General features: G+C 43.5%; 1 long non-coding RNA gene across 3 annotated transcripts in view; it reads right to left on the bottom strand.

Moving 5' to 3' along the window:
* LOC100512907 (uncharacterized) overlaps nt 1-8,962 on the bottom strand; it is a 1,315,914-nt gene extending 1,306,952 nt beyond the window's left edge. For 2 of the 3 annotated variants that reach the window (NR_201444.1, NR_201443.1), the window contains 2 exon segments: nt 6,781-7,027; nt 8,718-8,962. This is a non-coding gene — a long non-coding RNA (uncharacterized LOC100512907). 3 annotated transcript variants of the gene reach the window in all.
* Nucleotides 8,963-20,743: the final 11,781 nt, after the last annotated feature.

The raw sequence follows: 20,743 nt of genomic DNA, 5'->3' as shown, positions 1-20,743 counted from the left end.
GGAACAAGGTACTAACACATGCTACAAGATGGATGAACTTCAGAAACTTTATGGTAAGCAAAAAGAGCCAGACAAAAAGATCACTATCATATAATTCCATTTATGTGTGAAATATCCAGAAAAGGCAAATCTAAAGAGACAGAAATTGCATTAGTGGTTGCCTGAGACCAGAGGGTGAGAACAGAAATTGACTGTAATTGGACACAGGGGATATTTTAGGGGTAATAGAAAGTTCTAAAAATGGTGATGGTTGCACATCTCTGTACATTTGCCCAAAAAAATAGAAAGGAAGAAAGGAAGGAAGGAGGAAGGGAGGGAGGGAAGGAAAAAATATAGATATAGATACAGATAGTTAGATATAGATTCAATCCTTCCTATCTGAGGTTCCCAAGAGGGAACATGGTGTTGAAGCTGCAGCAGCTAACTCAGGACCAGAAGGAGAAGGCCAGCTCACCAAGAACCATGCATGACATTGCTGAGCTACTAAATTAGAGAGTCTTTTTTTTTTTTTTTGTCTTTTCTAGGGCCGATTCCTGTGGCATATGGAGGTTCCCAGGCTAAGGGTCACCACAGCTCATGGCAACACCAGATCCTTAACCCACTGAGCAAGGGCAGAGATCGAACCCACAACCTCATGGTTCCTAGTCGTATTCATTAACCACTGGGCCATGACGGGAACTCCTTCTTCTTCTTTTTTTTTTTTTTTTTTTAATTAGACCGTCTTGAAGTAGCCCTAATCCAAATTCATTTAAGATGAAACTAAAAAATAAAATAAGTAAATAAATCCTACTTTTCAAGGCACTTCTAGTTAAGTGTTTCTTACTTGAAGCCAAAAGCATCCTGATTGATACAGACCAGAAATACAATCACTAGGGCTTCTTCAGTTGCAGATGATCTGCATAAACATTTAATTTGGAAGGAAGAATAGAACTTTGAAAATCCACATGCTATAGACTGAATGTTTGTATCTCTCCCAAATCCATATGTTGAAACTTAAAACATCAAAATTATGGTATTGGGAAGTGGTGCCTTTAGCTTGTGATTAGGTCATGAGAATGCAGCCCTCGTGAATAGGATTCATACCTTATAAAAGAGCTGCCAGAGAGCTCCCTTGCCTATTTCACCACGTGAGGACATAGCAGAAGACAGTATCAATGAACCAGAAAGCCAGCCCTCTCCAGACACGGCAGCTTGATCTTGGTCTGCTCAGGCTCTAGAACTGCCAAAAATAAATTTCTATTGTGTCTGTGCCACCCAGACTATGGTACTTGGTTACAGCAATCTAAAATGACTAGGACAATGCATTTGTCCTGAAATATATCTGTTCAGGCATTTCTTTCTTGAACTCAATGAACTGTATTACATTTATAGTTGTACAACCATCATCACAACCTAATCAGGCATTTCTAACTCGGCTGCATGTTACTATCTTGTGTGACATGAGATACATTTAAGGTGGCACCTAGTAGCTGTTTTATTAAAACCGCTAGTGCTTGAACTAGCACTTGTAACCATTCCAACCGATTTCTCATCCACTCTCTTTCATGTTCAGCATGAATCAAGTGGCTTCAGCATCCCCAGTACATTTCAATTATCATCCCGTGTTGCAGCCCGCCACGTCTTTGCGCATCATATTTTCTGAGCCTAGAATGTTCTTCCCTTTAATGATATGTTAAAATGCTATGCATCTTTTAAACCCCAACCTGGGAAAGTTTTCTCTGACCCCAAAAGACAATAATTCCCTATCCTGATGTTAATTCCATACCTTGTACATGCACTCATAATATCATTATAGCATAAATGCTGTTATCACCTCTATCACATTGTATTGGAATTTGTTTTATTATTGCCATCTCCCCTATTGTGAATAGCAAAGGGCAGGAAGTTAAAAAACAGCCCTATCTTATATTGGGGTGACTTAGAACAAATCACTTTACTTCTCAGTCTCAACTTCTGTTAGACAAACATAGATACTGTCATTCCATCTCTCTTAGGCTACTATGAGACAATGAAGATAACGCATGTGACGGTATTTTGTCATTTATAAAGTACTGACCAATTTTACTTAAAATAGGTAAGATCTGTGAAAGATATGTAATGGATCACACAAATTAGGACAAAGATGTGCTCTCTCACCATTATGAGAACAGTTCTCGCCAAGACTGCCAATGAGCACAGACCTCCCAAATGCCTAAGCCCAATTCTATTCTCAATTGTCATCTTGCTCAATCTATCAGCAGCATTTAGCCAGATGGTCTTGCCTTCCTCCTGGAAATACTCTCCTCACTGGGCTTTCATCTCAGGGGTAGACCCTTTTCACTAATCTTTACTTACCCCTTCACCTTCCCCACTTCTGAATCCAAAGGGCCCCAAGGCTCAGGATCTGGACTTCTTTCCTTTCTATACTCACTCCCTTAGTGATCTCATCCAGTCTCATGGTTTCCAACAGTATTTGATTTCTTCCAACTCATGAATCTGTATTTGTAGATGTCTTCCCTGAAAACCAGACTTATGTATCAAACTGCCTAGATGGTTTTTTGTTTGTTTTTTGTGGGTTTTTGTTTTGTTTTGTTTTGTTTTTAGGGCTGCACCCTCCCCATATGGAAGTTCCCGGGGTCCAATCAGAGCTGCAGTTGCCAGCCTACATCACAGCCACAGCAATGCCAGATCCCAGACCCACTGATTGAGGTCAGGGATTGAATCTGCATCCTCATGGATATTAGTCCGATTCATTTCTACTGCACCACAACAGAGACTCCTCAAACTGCCTAGATGCTTTAAAAGTATCTTAATCTTTTTTTTTTTTTATTATTCCTCTTTTTTGGCCACTTCACAGCATATGGAATTCCTGGCCCAGAAATCAGATCTGATCTGCAGTTGCAACCTACATCACAGCTCCAGCAACACCTGATCCTTTAACCCACTGCGCCAGGCTAGGGATTGAACCTGTGTCCTGGTGCTGCAGAGATGCTACCAATCCTGTCGTGCCAGGGCAGGAACTCCGAAGTATCTTAGTCTTAGTGTGCCCAAACTGAGCTCATAGTTTCCCTCACCCCAAGCCCACACTTCATCGCAGTTCATAGGCACTGGGTCCATCTAGGTGCCCAGGTCAAAAAAAAAAAAAAAAAAAAAAAAAACCCAAGGCAATTGCTCTCTTTCTCTCATTCTTCCTATCCAGTCCACCAGAAATCGCTCCAACCAAACTATCTTCAGATTTCAGTTCCCTTCTCGCTACCTCCATGCTACTTTTACCCTTATCCAAGCTGCCATCATCCCGCACGTGATACCTGAAATAGCTTCCTAAATGGCCTTCCTATTTCAGCTTTTGCCCATCTTTTGTCAAAAGCTCATTCTTTCACTTCCTTCATATCATTGCTCAAATGCCACCTTCTCCACGAGGTTATCCTTGGCCATCTCACAGAAAACTGCAACCCCCATTCCTCCTACTCCCCATCTCCCTTTCCTGGTTTATTTTCCTCAGTAGTAGTTGCCCCCTTTAAATGTATATTTTACTGTCACTAGAATAGCTCCAAGAGCACAAGGACTTTTATTTCTTTTGTATCCACAATGCTTAGAGCAATATCTGACACATAGAAGGCACCTGACTTAAAAAAAAAAGTGAATGAGGAGAGAACGAATGAACAAAATAAGCTCCTAGATTCATAATAAATATATCTCTAAACACCTGTGTCTTCAACAGTAACGGGCAGAAATTCATTGAAGTTCTTAGAAATGACTGACACTTTAAAATCAGTAAATTTGAGGCCATAAAGAAGAAACCAAAGTAAAGTTAGAAACACCTAATGCTCTTAAAGAAACTTAAATAAATAAGTAGAAATGGCAGTCAAAATGTAGCAAAATATTCAATGATCACCTCCTAGATTTTAAAGATCAAAGTTAAACAAATGCTTTATAAGATGCTTATTGGTATGTGTTGTATTTATCATTTTAGAAGGCGTAGCTGAATATTTAGATTTTCTTCTTATGTAAATTTCTTATGAATACTTTTGCAGATTGTTCTGGTTTCAATAATTCAAATTAATCCATGTCAAACAAACAGTTTTAAATAACTGAGACTATAAAATCTGATACTTTTAGTAAAGTTATTAAGTATATTTGGTTATAACCTAAGAATTAACATCATATAGAAAAACATCAAGGAATCTATCATTTTAAACTCTGTAATTATAAATTGTTACATTAGTAGTTGCTATACTAAAGATATATAATCTGCTGATTAAAATAAATGTTGTCCCACAAAGTTTTCCATACAGCTAGAAAAAATTTCTCCCATTTTAATATTGATTTATCCCATATTTTCTTTTTAATTATTATCATTTCTAGGCAACTATCTGCTGGTAAATTACAAATGAGAAGGAGCAGTACTTTAACATTCCCATCAGAAACTTCCTACGGGTAAATGAATATAATCTTCCTCAAACTAAATGATCACTCAGAGATGGCAATGTATTTTGCTAAATTATAGATCTAGAAAATGAAAATCCGAGACTTTAAACTTCATTTCACAATGATATGCTATTCTTCCAAGTGTTGTTTATACTGGGATAATATATAAAAAACTAATATCAGAAAATGTGCTGTAGCTCTTGATTTCCTCATCAAGAAATCACTGAACCATCACTTTATATCATAACTGAAAAGCGAATGAACAAAATTTTTTAAACCATGTCTAAGTCTACTCCTCATTGCCACCATTGAAAATAGAGAATTTGTATAAATTAATTCTAGAAACTTGCTCTTATCTCAATTTACAGAAATGTCTGTAAGGAAAAGGAAAGGTCACACATTCCAAGAAGAAGCAATGACCTTTGGCAACACACTTACACACAGCAAGACTTCATAAATGTTTGTTGGAGTGAATTCATCCACACTTAACTGAATGAAGACTTGAATAGAACATATTTTTAGAGAACAAAAAAATCTAAACATGCGAAAACTTCTCTCCAAACTTACTCTGAATATTTCAGTGACTACTTCTGGTTAATATGGCTTGAAATTTGCAAGGCAGTCAACAAAGAAAGTTGGAAGTATGGAAAGGTCACTCACTGATTCATAATGAAAGGCAACAGGGGTAGTTTTTAATATAGTTAAACATATTTATAGATGCCTCCCCCCTGTTAAGTTTTTTTCTTACCTTTATGATTTTTAAAAATATATTCCCTACAACAACCCTATGGGATAAGTGTTAGGACCCCTACTTAAAAAATGAGAAACTGATATCCAGGAAATCAAGTAACCTGTCCAAGGTTATCAAGAGAAGTTTCCTGGGCTGGGATTCAAACTGGGGTCTGCTTCATTCCGAATTCTATGGCTAAACATCTGAGCCCAACTTAGGGTGGCCCTTAAGACATATTGAATATATTCACTTCCGATATCTCTAGGTAAAGTGTTTGTTGGGAAGCAACACTGCACTCTACACAGACACCCCCCCGCCCCCCGATATTCCAGCAGATAAACTTTTGCTGCAAACATCTCAGGAAGCCTGACATTTTCATACAACATACTTGGCCAAAAGTATACTTCACAGAAATGTAAATCCTACTTCCTGAACTAATATTCCTGAGCTAAGCAGTTACGCAAAATAATTGTTATGAACACACAGAAAGTTTTCTATGTCTGTAGCTCTACTGTTCAACAATTGAAAGATGAACTTCACAAGAGATGTTCCTTAATTATAGGAGCAATCACCAAATCACAAAATCTTAACCCTAAAAGATTTCTTCAAGTTTTTTTTAACCTAATCTTTTATTTTAAAGATGATAAACTAAAGTTCAGGATGATTAAGTTGCTTGTCCAACTTTCCACAACTAGAAAGAAGCAAATCATAATACTTTTACTTATAGCAGGATAAAAAAACTTCCAATTTCCAATTACCTTAATTATACCTTAATTTCTCAATTGCAGTAATATAGCAATGATATTCTCCATCTGTAGGATATAAAACCTCCTTGAACTTGAAACATTTTGAGGATCAAATCCTACAACTTAAATCATTTCAAAGCAATGTATTCTAAACATAAAAAATCCTCACTTTCCATTAAACACAACTGCTAAACCAGGAAGGTAAATACTGTATCAAAATAGTTTTTTATATTGCCAACAGTATTTATGTGAACTTTTAAATGCTTTCTCACAGAGATGATCAAGAATGGATTATAAGACATAAAAGAAAGAAGACTCTTAATGACCACTATGGAAACAATGTATACCATAAAGATTAAACAAATGAAACCGCCTCTGATGTTATTACATAGTCAAGTTTTTATTCTGATAGAACTTACTGTATTTTATATTGACTCCCAGATATTAGGAATTCATTTCTTTCTGGCTACTTTTGGATTTTCGTTTACCAAAATAAATGCCAAAAGTGAAAAAACCAAAGCAAATCACAAAAGCTCTGGTGATATAGAAACATTCACTGTGACATTTAAAACCTAAAACAATCATAAATAAAATAGGACATTTGCCTATCAGGCCCATCATTGTTACATAACTTTCCTTAGTGACTATGTAATCCACATTCTCTCTGCGTGATAGTGTTGAAGAAGACATTGTAAAAGTAATAAAATCGGCTTAGAAGTACCCAAATGATCATTCCACATGAAAACAAACCTACAAAACCCAGATGAAAACAAGGAAACCCGAAGTCATAAATCACTTTGATCCGGCAACAGCTCAAAATAACTAGACAATTCTGTAATGGCATAAGCACCAGCCCCAAAACGAAGTATCTGGTAGCGTATTAAAAAGGCAACATACCTTCTTTAAGGTGGAGAATTCCCAGGGATCAAATTGTAGTAATCCACATAGGGAAGGCATTATCAAAAATTCCAACATCTTAACTTTTAAGCAACTCCAAAGGACGAAGTTTGATAACTTTTCATCCAGGAATGACTCGATGTTGTATTGTACGTCCATAAAGATCACTGATCCTTAAGAACAATGCAGTACAGAGGAACTCAGCGTACTCATGATGCGTTCTAGACGCTGACAGTGGTAATCACGCCTATACAATAGAAATTAATTGATGTTAGCTTCCAAGTCTTTTTTCACCCCAGCTTCTCTTTTAAAAAAAAAAAAGTAGCCATAGCATTAATCTATTTCTTTCTTTGACATGAAAACGCAAAACTCCATGATTCTGACACCAGAATCATTTCCAGCAGCAAGTTTTAAATAATGGATACTACTATACAAGATCGGAACTTTCAGAAGTTCAAACAAACTGTGTTTGGCTGTTTCCTTCAGCCATTAGCCCCACACACTGATGTTTCATCTGTCCTGTCAAACCGTAAAGAAGTAGGAGAAAGGCAAAGGGTGAGAGGAAAGTTGCAGGGCGGGGTGAAAGGAGAAGAGAGTGCTGATAAAATTACCTTGGTATTTGGAACAATCCCACAAAACATACCTGATGATAATGACCTAAGTTTACATTTTCTAATTCAGGAACCCTGTTTCACACCTTTTTAATATTCAGTCATAACGAGAACATACTATGTTTACCCACTTTCAACAAACTCCGAAGTTCTGTCCTTAAATGTCTTTCTCTGAACCAAGTGACCAGGCGGATAAGCAACTTCTGCGGTAAAGTGGGAAAACGCTGAAAGAAATGTCCTATAAAGTGGAGATGTTTACTAGTTGTGCCGTGTGCGCCTCATCTGTGCAAGGACCAATCTAGAAACACTGCGGAGAGAAGCTCCTTGGGCAACAAAGTTAGGGAGTCTCCTTTTGCCTGCGAACGCGGAGCGCCTTGCGCTGCCTCCCCACCCTGCAGGAGCAGCCACAGCCATCCCTCTTTGGGGCGGGCGTGGCAGACAGAAACAAAAGGTTAAAACACAAAAGGCGGGGCGGACCGCTGAGTCTGAGCAGCTTCTGGCGCTCGCGTTCCCCTTTCCACTCAAACACGTTGAAATGGGGCGGGGGTGGGGGGCGCGCAAAGTGAGAGAGGTGTGTTGGATCGCCAGGACCACAGAGCTTATTCTGGGTGGGTCGTGAAACTGAAAGGGGCCGAAGGGATGGCGGACTCTAACTAGTGGTCCAGGCCTCCATCCCTGCATCTCTGACATTAGGGAACCTGTGGCTTCTTCCTCCACCCTACCCCAGCCCCAAAGAAAACTTTCTGAACTCTTACCTGTGTGCTCCAACCCTCTGGACCACAAACAGAAGAGTCCACCCCAACCTCCTCTGCGTTCTATTGTTATAGCTTTGGGTATTGTGCGTTGGATCAGACCCGCGCTCCGCAGACTGTGAAGTTATAAAATGGTGAGGAAACGACCCCCACCTCCATCTCTTTCTTTTGCTTAAGCAAAGTCAGAGCGGGGCTGGGGGCTGGGCGGGGGGGGGGGTTGCGGGGGGAGAGTCTGGGCAAGTCCCTATCCATCTCAACACGCTTCCCTTCCGTCGGCGGCGCGCAGCGGGGAGAAAGGGAGGCAAAGCCCCCTAGAGACACCCTTCCCCCCATCCCCCCAGCTCCTCATCTAAAGAGGCACTTGAGAGAAATGCCCGCCTGGCTTTTGCCTATTAGAAATAAACAAATAAAACAATCTGTGCAAGTTCGTTAAAGAACAAAAGAGAAGGGAATGGGGAAAGGAGGTACAACTTGGCCAAACTTCGCCACTGCCCTGCTCCTCTGTCCTCCGAAGGGCGGGGAGCGGGGCGAGTTCAGTGGGAGAGGGGTAAACAAGACAACCGTCCCCACTCACCTTCTTCCCCACTTGGTCGCACTTTTTGGAGACCTTTCCCTCGTTGCTGTCCGCGAGGCGCTCGGACACTTTTGTGTGGCCTGACAGCGGAGAAAGTCGCGGCGGCAAAGTTGCGAGAGGGAGATACCCGGGCGTCCGGGGAAGAGGGGAGGAGAGAGTTCATCAGAGTTCCCCCTTTTGTTCCAAGTCCCGGAGCAGACAAAGAGGCGGCGAGCGGCGGCAGGTTTCTCCCTCTCACCCCTTCTTCCTCTCTCCCTCCCCTCCCCTCCCCGCCCCCTCCCTCTCCCCGCATCTCCCGCCTGGCTCGGGAACCTCGGAGGCTAGCCGGGGCGGCTCAGTCCCCAGCTCCTGGCAACTCTGCGCCGACCCTCTCCTCTCAGGGAACTTTCCCCGGGCGATGCCTGTCCTGGTCCCCTCCACACCCACCAACCACTCTTTTACTGCTCCCTCTCCCTAACGCGCTCAAGTCGGGGCGGGGTGGGGGGGGGGGAGGAGGAATCTCCAAAATCATTGTTTCCGGGAGATGCACCTCTTTGTTTGCACTTTCCTTGCCAATCAATGTGAGCAATCCACTTTGCCATCGAGTTTCTGTCAGTTTTTCCTCATCCCAAGAGGCAAAATACTAAGGGTGAGGGGTCAACTCCAGAAGATAAAGGCGCTTAAACAATCAGAGGTGGGGCGCACCCCGGCCTCTTCATCCTGGTTCCTGCACTCGGATCACCCCCTCGACCCCAGACGCCAAAACAACTCAAAGGGGCTTCAAGAAGTGGTAGAAAACTCCCCTCTCCCTCCAGCTTACCGCCACCCACTGTGTCCCTTGGGAGCGCCCTCTTATCTGCAGGACAAAGCTCAGCTCCGGTTCCCACTGGGACCTCCGCCCCTCGGGCTACCTGTTGCCGCAGGCGCTGCGCGACTCGGTCCAGGGGCGCCGAGGGCGGATTCCCACCTCGAGCATCAGGCCCCTCTGAGACCCCAAACTTCCCTAACTTCAGACCTAGAGGGCAAGCCTCTCTGGATCACCGCCTCCCTGTGACCCTGGAGCCAAGCGCTCCTCACCGTTCCCTTCCCTACACCATTGCCTAGTCCTCCCTCTAAAGCTCAGACTCGAAGTCCCTGGCCGCCTCCCCCCTCATCTACCCCCTGAGGAGGCTGAGCATCCCCTCTTTCCGTCTCCTCCGCCACTGCCTCGTCCCGGGCAAATCAGGTGTCTCCCACCAGGAACAGCTCCAGACCATCCCCCAGTCCTTTACCCGACTTCCAGAACCGGGAACCCCATCCTCGCCTCCCTCATCCCTAGAACCTCATCCCACCTGCGGGCCACGGTACGGACTCTCTACGTGACTTAGAGCAGAGCTAATTTTCCTTCTATATCTCACTAGAATTCAAGAGCAAAGCTGAAAGGTGGGGAAAATGGGAGAGAATGGGGGCCCGCAAAGGGAAGCAGTTTCTAGGGCAAAAGAAAAAATTAAAAATTCCAAAGCCAACGTCCACCCTCCAAGAGGTATCCGTCCCATCGCGCACCTTAGCCGCCACCCTTTTTTCCTTCCCTATCCCCGTCTTGGGGCCTCTGGGTTGGTGAAGTTTAGGGGTAAAGGGATGAGGTAGCGGGAGCCTTGGGAACTTGGGACCAGTGTCCGGGGTAGGGTTGGGGGTAGGGGATGCCTGAGGGAGGGGGAGGGGGGGGAGGAGCGAAGAGCCCCTGCTGCGTCCGGAATGTCGCGGCTGGCAGTCCCCGTACTCTCCCGGCGACTCCTCTCCAGGTCTCTCCCCCGGAGCAGAACAAAGACGCCGCGAGGAGCGCTTCTGTCCTCGCCTCCCGGCGCTCGCACCCCGCCCTCTGCTTCGCTTGCACGAGCCCACGCCGCTCTCGGAAACTTTGCAACCAACTTCCCCCAGAGTTAGCGCGCGCGGCGGAGGGAACAGAAGAAGAAATGGGGACAGTCTCATCCCTGACCAAAGATGCTCTCTTTCCCGTCCCCGCCGGAACGAGGAGCACCACTTCGTGCGCCGCGGGTCCTTGCGCGCGCAGGGCGACCCACGGTACAAGGGCCAGAGGAGCACACGTTTTCCCCTTAAGAGAAGGAAGAGAGTTTTAGATCAGACGCATGCAGCGCTGGGTCGTAGGGGCGAGGAATGAGGTGGCAGATAGAGAAGCGGGCAGAGGGAAGGCGGAGGTCGCGGGCTCGGACTGTTGCGTGAGGCGAGGGTGTGGAGCGAGCCCGCGTGTAGCCGCGCCCGTCGGGCCGGGTTCCTGCGCGTCTGGTTCCTGCCTCTGAGCTGGGCGAGCAGCCGCGAGGCCTGCCCCGCCCGCCTCCTGGGGCATCGGCCTGCTCACCTGCCCAGAGCCCCGGACACCTGCGCCGCCTCCTCCCGGAGCCTCGGGTCTACTGGGCAGCTACTCGGCTACTGGAAGCGCAGAAGCCTCATCTTAGGTTAGGGATCTCAAACGCACCACCACCAGCCACAAAGAGAAAACAGCCCCCACCCACTCCTGTCTGGCACATTTTCCTCTTTGTCTAATTATGAGGACTTCCAGAATTCCCTTTTTGGGAGAAGTCTACCCTCCCCCGGTGACAAACTCTTACTTTCGGCTCTCCCCAGGGCTCTGCTTGGAAAGTAATGAGAAGTCAGTACTTCGAGACAATTCTATTCTGCTGCCTCGCAGAAGCACTAGAGCTCTGGAGCAAATTAACAAAGAGTTGCTAACTTCTAAATAATACCCAGTACCCCACTTGCTGTTATAGTGACTAACTGAATCGATTAAAACAATACCAAACCTTTCAGAAAATATCTCCTGCTTGTTTCTCTCTTTTCTCTAGGTGTGAGGAGGAAGAGCCATGTACAAGAAGGACAGTCAGTATGGGGAAGGCTTTGTCCCTGCTTCGGGCAACATTCCCGTCAGAGTCATTTGAGGCTTCTCTCTTTTCCTCAACCTGCTTGTGAAGAGGGTGATCTCCTCCCAAGAATCTTGGTCCTTCCCCTGTCCAAGCTCCCGCATCTCCATTCCTGGGCTGCTCTGTGTCCGACCTAGCCACTGCTACCTTTGCAAAGGATGCCGTCTTTGCTCGGATGACACCACATTACGAAAAAAAATTTTAGTTAATTGAAATCTAGGCCCAGGAGTTCTCCTGCAGTGCACAGGGTTAAGGATCCAGTGTTGTCACTGCAATGGGTTGGATCCATGCTGTAGCACAGATTCTATCCTTGGCCTGGGAACATCCATGGGCCCTGGGCCCGCCCTCTCCCCCACCCCCCCAAAAAATCTAGGCTCAAAGATGGATATATCCGCAGAGCACATGGACTTAGAAACTCAGTTATCTGGAAATCCCATTGTGGCTCAGCAGGTTAAGAACCTGATTAATAATCCATGAGGATGCAAGTTTAATTCCTTGCCCTCCTTCAGTGGGTTAAGGATCTGGCATTGCCGTGACCTGCAGAGAAGGTCATAGACATTGCATCTGGCATTGCTGTGGCTGTGGCTGGCGGCTACAGCTCCGATTTGATGCCTAGCTTGGGTACGTCCATATTCCACAGGTACGGTCCTAAAAATAAAAAATTTAATAATAAAAAAAAGGGAAATTCAAATATCCTTTCTGTCCTGATAATGTGTAAGTCCCACTTGGGGCTCCACCCCTTTGTCATCCCTAACCACAGGTAAATGGGCATCTCATCACCAGTAGCCAGTCAGCCAGTCTCTCCTCTTCTCTGCTATTTTTTTTTTCTTGCTTTCTAGGGCTGCGCCTGAAGCATATGGAGGTTCCCAGGCTAGGGGTCAAATCAGAGCTGCAGCTGCCAGCCTACACCACAGCTACAGCAACTCGGAATCCCAGCCGTGTCTGCCACCTACACCACCGTTCACGGCAATGCCAGATCCTTAACCCACTGAGCAAGGCCAGGAATCAAACCTTCATCCTCATGGATCCTAGTCGGGTTTGTTAACCGCTGAGCCACAAAGGGAATTCCCTCTGCTTCTCTGTTCAAGAGCTTTCTTGAACAGAACAAGACCGCACTTTGCCAGTGCAGGGGTGCAGGCAAGAAGTGCCAGGCAGGTAGTGCCCCTCAGAGTAGCCCTCAAGCAAAGATGCCCCTCAAACAATCAAGGATGAAAGTCTGTTTAAAACTACCCCACTCCCCCACCTGGAGGTAGGACTATATTCACTAAGTTTTATTCTACACTGTCTCTCACAGGTCCCCAACTCTGAGCCTTGGTTTCCCATAAGCAATAACTTGCTCGCTAAGGAACCCTCTGTTGGCTACCTTCCTTACCTGTCTCCTTCTACTTCTAGTGCTTTCTGCCATCATCCCAAACAGACCACAGTCCTGGCCATCAAATCCTGGTCTCGGGGTCAGCTTCTGTGGGAACTCAGCCTAAGATACATCTCAGATATGTGCTTTGTCAAGGGAGGAACTCATTCTATTCAGAGAACAAAGCTACAGGATCAGACTTTCCCTGGAAAAGAGGTTATTTCAGCAATAAAAACTATTTCTTAGTTACCTAGTTTATTTTTAAATTAGCTATTTTATTGAATGAAGTATAGAATCCTATCTTGTGCATGAAATTTTTGTCCATGGATTTATAAGAAGAGCAGTTCCTTAAGTCTAATGCCAGCAGACAGTAATGTGACAGGAAATTCTAGTAAAACCATCTTTTTTTGAAAATGAGATAGAAGTAACATAAAGGGCTTTGACTGAGCCTCTGATGAGAGTGACAGAGGATGATAAACACATCTCATCCTATGTTTCACAGTCAGTAATATTCCCAATGACAGAGCCCACAGTGTTTTTCAGCAAACTTCTCACAGCATAAATTGGCCAACTCTTGCAACAGTTTTAAAGAAATTATATATTAAATCTTATTCTCCTCTTAGCTATCATTATGACTAAGTCCTCAAGTATCCACATAATTATAAGCCCCAATGCCATCCCCCTAGCTCCTAGAACTTCCCTTCTTAGGTTGCTTTCACTGCCCTTTTTCTTCAGTTCTCCCTGTGATGGTTCTCAGTGCTGGTCACCAAATTTTTGTTGTTCTCCCTCTGGGCACATCATAGGAATGCAATTCCCTACTCCCCTTGAATCAGATGCGGCCACGTGATTTGTTCTGGTCAATGACATGTGAGCAGAAATAATATGTCTTTTCCAGATAGTAGCTTTAAGAGCCAGGATACAATTTCATATGCCCCCTTTGCCAGCAGCTACGGTGCTGGATAACATTGCTCATTTAGCCTGGGTTCTAGAGGGAGCCTCTCAGCCAACCTCAGTGGTCATTTTGTGTTAATAAAAAATAATCCTTTCTTGTCATAAGCCACTGAGATTTTAGGGTCATCACAGCATAACCTGGCTGATACTTACGTGCTCAGATAGTCTCAGTCATGTATCTTTGGAAAGTTACACTTCCAGTTTCTTTATGGGTTTGGGACATTGGAAAATTTATATAGTAGCTCCTATGAACTTCCCATAATATTTTGCAGATGGACTTCAAGTTTAATGGTAGTGTACTGGGTAAATTCTTTTCCTTATGAAATATTATTTATTTTCTTATTCAAAAAAAATACTAAATAAAAGCCTACCAACAAACCACTAAGAAGGGGTAGAATTTTGTGGAATCTGATACACTTCATTTTTGCATCTGCCCCGGAAAGAGTAAACTCTCCCCAGTCTTTGTCACTGGCTTACCAATTTTCAGAACTTCTTTAATCAACACTGTAAGCTCAATGAATCTTTATTATGCTACACTGTGGCATATGGACGTTCCCAGGCCAGGGGTCAAACTGGTGCTGCAGCTGTCAGCCTATGCCATTCCTATTCCCACAGGAATAGCAGTGTGGGATCCAAGCCTTGTCTTCGACCTGTACCACCGCTCATGGCGACCCCAGATACTTAACCCAGTAAGTGAGGCCAGGGATAGAGCCCTCTTCTTCATGGATACCAGTCAGGTTCTTAACCCACTAAGCCACAAGGGAAATTCTATCATACTACATTTTCTTGGCCATACCCATGGCATGTGGAAATTCCTGGGTCAGGTATCTAAGCCTTGCCACAGAAGTGACCTGAGCCATAGTAGTGACAATGCTGAGTCCTTAACTGCTGGCTACCAGGGAACTCTGTGTCACACTACATTTTAAACTAAGTTTCTTTTGACAAGTCACTGCACCTTTGGTGAAGTTTTATTGGCTTTATTTACCTGAAAAGTCATCACCTACTTCCTGGGGTTGTTATAAGGATGAAATTAGACATTAAAGGTCTTAATTGAGGGGCTACATGTAATAATTCAGTTTCAAATATTTCACAGATGGTCTGTCAATTCGCCTGGTCAAAAACATGACCAAGGAGACTTGCCTCTTTTGAAATGTTTTCTTTTCTTAATATCCAAGCAATAATCAATATATTGTGACAGTGTTGTTAGGCAGAACAAACAGCCCGTCTTTTTCATTTTCCAAAGAAGATCTGGAAAAAGAAACCTCGTTTTACTTCTAAGCCCTAAGGATTGTTGGCTTGACTTGTACTCTTGTTGTTGCTACTGTAATTGTTTCTAATTATTTCCATTTCCTACGGTAAAATCCCAAGCTCCATAACCTCAATTATAAGGTTCTCCCCAGAAAGTCTCCCCACCCCCTCAGTCTGTATTTCCCATCAATCTGACTCACACTGCAGGCCCTGATAATACTAAATTGCTTGTAGCAATGAATGTCATCTCAGGCTTACACGCTCTTACTCATGCTCTGAAAACATTTAACCCACCGCTCTCCTTTTTCTAATCCTTATTCACCTTTCAGATCCTTTTACAGCATCCTCTCCCGTAGGAAGCCCTTCCAGAACGCCCAAGTTGGAATAAACGTCTCTTCTTCATCTAACACATCGAATATCTCTCATGGCATTTTTTAAATTAAGAATGTGAGTTTTAAGAGTTCCTGTTGTGGCTCAGCAGAAATGAATCTGACTAGCATCCATGAGGACACAGGTTCCATCCCTGGCCTCACTCAGTGGGTTACGGATCCGGCATTGTTGTGAGCTGTGGTGTAGGTCACAGACGTGGCTTGGATCTGGCATTGCTGTGGCTGTGGCCGTGGCGTAGGCTGGCAGCTACAGCTCCGATTGGACCCCTAGCCTGGGAACCTCCGTATTCCATAGTTGTGGCCCTAAAATTAAAGAAAGAAAGAAAGAAAGAAAGAAAGAAAGAAAGAAAGAAAGAAAGAAAGAAAGAAAGAAAGAAAGAAAGAAAGAAAGAGAAAAGAATGTGAGTTTTAGAATCATCAGCTTGGTGTGTATCACTAAGCTTACTCACTAGCTGTGGACTGGGATTGAATAACCTCACCTTCTTTTTTTTTTTCTTAATTTTGGCCACATCTACAGCATATGGAAGTTCCCAGCCCAGGGATCGAACCTGCACTACAGGAGTAACCCAAGCCCCTGCAGTGACAACACCGGACCCTTAATCTGCTTGCACCACAAGAGAACTCCCCCACTTCATCTTTTTGACCTTGGCTACCATGTGTAAAATAACATAACACTACCTGCCTCACGGGATTGTATGGACAAAATGTCATCAAAAATGTAAAGTGCTAAGCATATAAACCTGACAGTAATAAAAACAGCTGTCATTTACTGAGTGTTTATTAACTCTAGTAGATTAAATAAAGTCAAAGAAGTAAAAGAGCAGATGGTAAATTTCATTTGGATTCTCAGCTTTTCTTCTCAGGTATAAAGGTCTGGAACCACAGCAAATTATCTTCCTTCAAGACACTGGGCATTGAAAACAAATGCTCCCCAAACCTTCAACTCCACTGTGCTATAGCAATTATGCCAGAAACTAGGTTCCCCAATCACAGTGCTTCAGTCTTTATATCAGGATCTACAGGCCACAGTAGACCCTTAGAAGGTTCAGGAAAAGCAAGGACCCTAATGCATTGTCCATGTATTGGACTGGAGAGAATTTTATCCAGGCTACAGTGGAGTTTCAGAAACACTTTTTGCTCTATGTACTGTATGAGACAGAACAATATATGGCAATTCTCCATTTTCCCAATAAGAAGCCTGCTGAAAAAAATTTCTTGGCTGGAGTTCTCATTGTGGCTCATTGAGTTAAGAACCCAATATAGGGTCTGTGAGGATCAGGTTCAGTGGGTCAAGGAGGCCTTGCTCAGTGGGTTAAGGATCTGGCGTTGCCTCAAGCTGCAGCATAGATCCAGTGTTGCTGGGGCTGTGGCTGTGGCGTGGGCCTGGCATTTGCAGCTCCTATTCCACCTCTAGCCTAGGAACTTCCATATACCATCTAAAAAGAAAAAAAAAGAAAAAAGTTTCTTGGCCAACTTAAATATATATACTTTTAAATCATATAGCTGCTTATCTAATATGCTTCCATATTTTAGTCACATTCATACATTTAGAAATAATAATTCAGAAATATTTCTCTTTTTTGCCACTCATAGTGCAAGAAATGATTTTATTTTCTCTTCTCACATTACTTTGTCATCCCTACAGCCTCTATGATTCATTTATCTCCCTTTATCAGAGCCCATCACCTTTATTTCTATTTCAGCTGTTGAGAACACAGCTCTTCTGGAGCCGACACTGATCCTGAAATTGGAAATTTCATCCCAACCCACATATATCATTCACATGCCATTTTAAAAAATTACTCACGTTGGCCAGAGATGTACAGCTGTGCTAGCTACAAGATGGCACTTTCTTTACCTTTTAAAGATTTGTTTATAAGGACAGTAAAATCTAATGATTGTGAGATCATATCCCAAGGATCAAATTTTTAAAAATAAACAAATCTTGGAGTTCCTGTTGTGGCGCAGTGGTTAACGAATCTGACTAGCATCCGTGAGGACATGGGGTTTGATCCCTGGCCTTGCTCACTGGGTTAAGGATCCGGTGTTGCCGTGAGCTGTGGTGTAGGTCGCAGATGCTGCTCGGATCCTGCATTGCTGTGGCTCTGGTGTAGGCCGGCGGCTACAGCTCTGATTCGACCCCTAGCCTGGGAACCTCCATATGCCAAGGGAGTGGCCCTAGAAGAGGCAAAAAGACAACAAAATAAATAAAAATAAAAATAAACAAGTCTTGGAGTTCCCATTGTGGCTGGGGTAGCGAATCTGACTAGTATGCAAGAGGGCATGGGGTTTGATCCCTGGCCTTGCTCAGTGGGTTGGGGATCTGGCATTGCCATGAGCCGTGGTGTAGGTTGCAGACATGCCTCGGATCCTGCTTGCTGGGGCTGTGGTGTAGGCTGGCAGCTGCAGCTCCAATTCGACCCCTAGTGTGGGAACTTCCATATGCTGTGGGTCTAAAAAGACCAAAAAATAAAAATAAAAAATAAATTAAAAAAATAAACAAGTCTTTATAAAAATATTTTATCCTCCTTCACTTCCAGTGTGTTAGGTGACCTCTATAAGCATTTGGAACCAGCTGGAGGCCCAAAGATTCAGGGTAATAGGGCTTTGCCAAGAGTAATTTGTTGTCAAAATAAAAGTAATTAAGAATTTGACAGATTATATCATAAGATCTTTTGCGTAAGGCAAACTACTCTTCTGAAGGATCATTTGGGGAAAATATCTTACCTTACATTTAGGAGATATCCGGATATAAATCTGTCTTCTCACATGTGTCACATGCAGCCTTTTTCTGTGTTAGTGTAACAGCGATTCCGACAAATTCCACCCTCCATCTGTCCGAGACAATCCATCAGTGTCTGCTTGCATTTCTTAATGCATTACAACTCCTTGGTTTCTGCCTTCCCATCTGAACTGAGATCATTTCCATGTCATTATTCTAGAAGATTCGAAAACAGCATGGCATCTTTTAAAAACAGATTTAAATGTTGTCCTCTGTTGAGGTTTATTTCCCTCCCTCTCCGGCAACTGTGCACATTCTGCTGTTGCTCACCCCATTCCTATCATCGAACCATTCCTGCTCTGGTGCCATGATAATGTATGCTTCCCAGTGGAAGCAAGTTTTCCATCCATTATATGAGCTCTTCTGAAAAACCAATGAACGAATTAGGTGGGTGGCACCTTTTCTTAGGAGAATGTACATCACAACTTCTGATTACAACTCATCTTCCTGAATGACTATCCTGTGTATAAAGCAGTCCTTCCCCTCAGGGGGAAAACCTGATGCTGCCCCATGTGAAATGGCATAATTTAGGGTTTTAATTCTTTTTTTGGGGGGGTCTTTTTGCCTTTTCTAGGGCTGCTCCCGTGGCACATGGAGGTTCCCAGGCTAAGGGTTGGGGCTTTAATTCTTATTTCTCTGTTTCATAACATTACCCTTATATCTAACTTTGATAAAATCTTTAACCCAAAGCAGTACAATTTAATGGAAATGGTTTTACCTGCTTTCTTCCAATTTTGCAATATTTTTGTGCTCCAAAATTCATGTAACTTTGCCATTGCTTTGTATTTCCCGTAGAAATACTTGTTTGAGATGATAACAGCCTTAAACAAGAATAGAACTGATGAATATTTTGCTTTGTGGAGAAAGGTATTATTAGACTTTCTCCTCTAGGCTGAAAAAAAAAAATCAAGGTCATCCTAGTCACAGAAGTTTCTCAGAAAGACATTTTTATTATAGCTTTGACTTGCTCAATCCAGGAAACCTATCACTAATAGATACAATTAAAAAGCTCAAGGGATAAACAAGGTGGCTTTTCCCCCAGCCACCTGCTTTCTCTCCCATGCTTTCTATTTTATTGCCCTGTAACACTGATTACACTTTCTCTACCCTGATTTGGAATAGGCCATTTTTTTTTTTTTAAACTCTGTAAGGGTTATCACAGAGTGGGATAGTCCAGCTTAGCTATTCCTTTTTCATTTCAGTTGATGTTAGTTCATAAGTGATTTCCTTCAGTTCTGTACTACTTTCTTCCCTCATTATTTATTTAGTTTGCTTTTTATTTGCTGGCAGGCTTAGCCCTCATAAAAAGGGCTAGAGACAGATCCCTTGATCCAGAGCACAGGCAGGAACTCTGATAACAGCACTTCCCCTCAGGAAGAGGAACCACTTGGTCCCCATAACAGCCAGGATCACAGTTGGCCTCATAAAGGGCTGCCAGTAGCCTCCTAAGAATAGAGCCTCGTCTTTAAGGAACTGTGCTAGAACCATCATCCTATTTAAACTAGGGCAAAGAGGCAACCATTTGTCTTCTCCTTCAGAGCCAGCAATTTTTCCCTGTAATAAATGACTTCATCTCGCAGCTGGAGTTACAGAGGTTAAATTTACAGCTAAGTGCAATCCTTTACTCATTACAGCACCTTCCAGAGAATTCTCTCATTTATTAGCAAAAATATCACTTTGAGTCAGCAATAAAGGTGCGGATGTGCTCATGCAAAATCACTAAGAATAAAGGTGAGAGTCTGATGTGAAAAAATGTATATAAATTATTGCACTAAAAGCATTTCCACGTTTTTTTTTCTCCTAAATTCCAAATAATGTAATAAGACATTTAACAAGAGGTTTTGGCATCTCTGTGCCTGAGAATTAATCCTCGGTCTTCTTCTCTTCTTGAACTACACCAGCCCATCTGTGCTGACCCCACCCACACTGTGGCCCCCAGTCTTCATGACCCCTATCCCTGTTCTTCCATCCCAGTGTTTGTCCTTGACCCAAATACCTATAAGCCCAGTGGCTCCCTGGAGGTTTTCACCCACAAGTCCCACCGATACCCCTCCATTATCACAGCTTAAGTGAATTTTACCAGCTTTTTCTCAAAATCAGAAACTCTCCCCCACGATCCTCCTTCTTAGCCCTGCTACCACCCAACTAACTGTGATGGTTAATTTTATGTGAACTTGACTTGGCTACAGGTTGCCCAGGTAGCTGGTAAACCATTCCTGAGTGTGTCTGGCAGGGTATTTCTGGAGCAGATGGGCATTTGAAAGGACAGAGTAAAGAGAATCACCTTCCCCAAAGTGGGTGGGCATTATCCATTCCGTGGTGGGGCTGGTAGAACCAAACGGCACAGGAAGGGCAAACTTGCTCTCTCCTGAGCTGGGACATCCATCTTCTCCTGCCCTCAGACGCTGGCA

This window comes from Sus scrofa, chromosome 7, assembly GCF_054392235.1.
Source record: "Sus scrofa isolate SSC_HxYL_T2T_F1_AM1 chromosome 7, Sscrofa_HxYL_maternal_Yorkshire_Landrace_v2.0, whole genome shotgun sequence".
Lineage (NCBI taxonomy): Eukaryota > Metazoa > Chordata > Mammalia > Artiodactyla > Suidae > Sus > Sus scrofa.
Note: the sequence above shows the minus strand (reverse complement) of the source record. Positions and strands in the feature narration are given on the sequence as shown.